This window comes from Pyrgilauda ruficollis, unplaced genomic scaffold, assembly GCF_017590135.1.
Source record: "Pyrgilauda ruficollis isolate IOZ18807 unplaced genomic scaffold, ASM1759013v1 scaffold18, whole genome shotgun sequence".
NCBI lineage: Eukaryota > Metazoa > Chordata > Aves > Passeriformes > Passeridae > Pyrgilauda > Pyrgilauda ruficollis.
In genome coordinates, this window is record NW_024516984.1 from 9,002,708 (window position 1) to 9,006,651 (window position 3,944).

The following is a 3,944-nucleotide window of genomic DNA, read 5'->3' on the forward strand; positions in this document are numbered from 1 at the left end:
GATTGTACATCCCTTCTTTTATTATCTTATATATTATAATATATAATATTATATAGTTTAATATTAATTTATAATATTATATATTATTCTTTATTATATTAAAAAAAAATACCGTATTTCATGGGTTTGTATGGTTTTGTCTTTCTCTTGCTTGTCCCATATAGCATGTCTAAATCTACTCTCTCAGCTCATTCCAAAGGGGCTAAATCTAATTTGGAAGTTAATGCACTGCTTTAAACAAAACTAGTCTTGAAATTAATTAAACCTGTATAGATTGGTATTTGGGAAGTCTAATTTACTTGTAGTCTTAGGTAGAGAATGTAAGTATATTGATGAGTTTGTGTCCTGGAAAATAATATTAATTTTAAAAACTTATCAAAGCTAATGCCTTTCTTTGAGTATTGTCCCAAAACTTTATCAAAACCTTATTGCTTATTTCTCACCACGATTGTCTGGAATAATAAAAAAGAAAAGCAGAGTAATAGGATAATACTATCAAGGAACCAAAGAAATTAAATATTTATATGTAGTCATTTCTGTCTTTGGCAAATGTATCATATTTCTTAGCATACAAATCCTACTGATATATGAATGAGCATGCTTTCAGCATGAGCATGAAACAGGAAGATATCATCTACACCAAACATCTGCATAATTTTTAATTTGGGCTGTATAGTAGTTTTAACAACCAGTAAACATTGTTAAATAATAATATTAGAAATACCTGCTGTTTTATCTTTATAATTATCTGAACTTACTAAACAGCAATGATGTCAACTTTGAAATTCTTGTTCTTTTTTTTTTTAGTAAGAAGCAGAGGGCAAGTGTGTAAAAAGGATCCTCCTCACTGCCAAAAGGAATTTAATCCAAGTCCCAGCAAGATCAATAGTGAATGCAAGTCACATTTTCCTGAACATTTGTTAGAAATATGTGAAATGAACTGCTGGTGGTTTCCTTTTTGTGCTGGACAGATGTGTTTACAAACTACTTGGAAAAGGAATTTAGTTGGCAGCAAATTTAACACAAAAGTAAATACAAAATGAAGAGCTAATGTGTATGGAGATACTTTAGAGGACTTTGAAGGCACTACAGGACTAAATGCAGAAAGTTGCATTTCTGAGTTTCTTCAGCTTTAAAACATGTCTGAAAATTGACTCTGAATTATTTTTCAGCTTACTATCTATGTATATTTTCCATTAATATTTTAAGAGGTATCTAGTTAATATCAAGACAGCATGTATGCAGACTGATCCAAACACAGATACAGAAAAGGGATTTGAGCTAGGAGGTTAATTCTTCTAAAGGTTTTATCATCGTTTTGCATTTTTGCCTCTTTAACAATAATAAAGTTATATTAGAGTAAATAAAAAAAATAGATGAGAAAGAAGAAAACCATTAGAACATTTAAAAATCATTTCAAAACACTGAATGAAATGGAGCAAGGTGCTGGATGTACTGCAAAAGACAGAAAAAATACAATATTGTCTCATGGCTCATAGTCCAGACTGAGTATACTGGTAGGATATTTAAAGCTACAAAGCCAGTATGAATGAAAGAACCATCAGTCAGATTCTTTGCTCATCATGCCTCATCCTAACACTGCTGCATCACACCATGAGATCTGAGAGGAAAGCAACCACATAAAAATACTAGTAAAGTGAAAGACAACATCTCTTCAGACTTCTGTACTAAAACCCGACATTTTTATGGCATGTCTTCTTTGGTTTAATGGTAATTGCCATAAAACACTCTTCAATAATGAACTGAAATAGAAAATTAAATACAGGATCTCACTATCACATCTTTCCTTATTAAAGAAACTTTAATAGTCATAAAATGATAGCATTGTCATCTTTCATTGAGGCCAATAGAACAAAAATTCATTATATTTATGATCTTGGGAATCAGTCTTTGCCATTCCTCGATCTGTGATTCTATGATCCTATTTATTTCCAGAATAAATACGTTTTTCCACTGAGCAAAGCAAAAATTATTTCTAATAAGTTTGTTTTTCTGTTCTGTATGCAGAGGTTCAGACACTAGTTACCTCTTACACAGTAGAGGAAAAAAAGCCCATTAAGCTCATAACTGTCCCTTACAATCATATTTTTGGGCCTTAAGGATATTGTTGTTTCTTGTGGTAAGCATTAAATTTCTAAGTGGTCAATAATGTTCTTTCTTTTTGTTCAATAGTAGACTAGACATTTCAATATATTTCATTTTAAAACATTTTAAAATTGAAGTGCTGTAGTACAGCAAGAATTCTGCTTTATAAGGAAATAATAGCTTTAAGAAAGACTTTTCAAACTTCCACAATAAAAGCAACTAAAGCCTAATCCCAGTGTTGCCACAGAGATCTGAGGTTTTGTGTAATAGGTTAGGATGATGGTTTCAGCCATAATTGGAAACATCTTCCTGAGTTTCTTGACTATTGTAAACTACTTCAGGAAATCATTCCTTTTTGAGTGGGTGAGGAGAATGTTTCAAAAGAAATGCAGTGCAGAGTCTACAAAATATTGCCTGTTGGCAAAATGGAAGATGGCAAATGAACCAAAGGGTTTAGCCACTAAAACACACTCCATGATCACAAGAAAGATCCTCAAGATGCCTGTCTCAGGTGGGTGCCTGGCAGGACTTTGTGCACGTGCAAAAAACAGCTGTCCCATTGTCATGCTCTGTGATGTTCAGCCTTGTCCCTAACACAGCCTTCCTTAGAAGATTCACTTTAATAATCTATTTGCCTATTTCTTGTGGCGGACCCAGTCCAGGAGGTGAACTTGGGATATTCTCCATGTTTGCTACCCTGAGTTCCTTACAAAATGTTGCTGTCACATCCCATTCCATTTGAAGCAGTATCTCTGTAACTCGTACTGTGTGTATTGTACTACTCCTTAGAACTTTTTTAATAGCCCACGCATGCAGGAAGGGAGAAACATGTAATTAGTTCTTTCCTAGTGCAGAAGACATCCAAATCTGTGTTTCACATTTAATGAGTATGCCAAATGGCTAAGCAAGAGGGCAGTTAGGATTCAAGTATTCTCTGGACTCTACTTTACTTTGTTTGAAGAGGAAAAATGTAAATTCTTATGGCCACGCAGTTGAAGCACAGTAAATACATTTTAAAACAGACAGAAGTGCAATTATACATCTAATGTTTAATGTATATTCAATTTCACTCTGAAGATTTAAGTCCAAAACGGGTCAGTCCACTAAAGATCTAAATGTAAAAGCATTTGTTTCTGTGCTTCAGCCCAAATTTTATGTTCTAAACCCCTGCTGGGGTCCAATATTTTAAGACCCTAGGGCCTATAGTCAAAAATTAAAGTAGTAGAAGAGGAGCCCAGATGCTGAGGAAGATTCTTTAAGCTTTTATCCGCCTACGTTTTGCTATGTAGGATCCATATGCTATGTCCTCATAGCGTATCACTGAATTATAATGTGGTTTGTGTTTAAAGGGACTTGAAAGATCCTTTAGTTCCAAGCCCCCTGCCATGGACAGGGACACTTTCCACTAGAATAAGCTGCTCGATGCCCCACCCAGCCCAGCCTTGAGCTCTACCAGAGGTGGGACATCCACAACTTCTCCGGGCAACCCATTCCAGTATCTCAACATCCTCACAGTTATGAATGTCCTCCTAACATCTAATTAATTGTATCTTCTTTCATCTTAAAGCCATTACTCTTCTTGAGTAGACCTGAACCAGTTCCTTCTTATTCTCTAAGAAGAAGTCAGCTTGTAGGCTACAGAATGTGCTACAAATAATCCAGCTGGAAATGGTATTTATACCATTAGCAAATTTTCATAACAGCCTTGCCTCCTGTCCGTCAGAAGAAATTCTTGCAGCAGAGTTTAATCCCCACATATATTAAATGGAAAATCTGCTCTCTAACTCCAGTGGGAAGGTACCAGGAATGTAGATATTGCCCTTTTTGACTTTTACCTT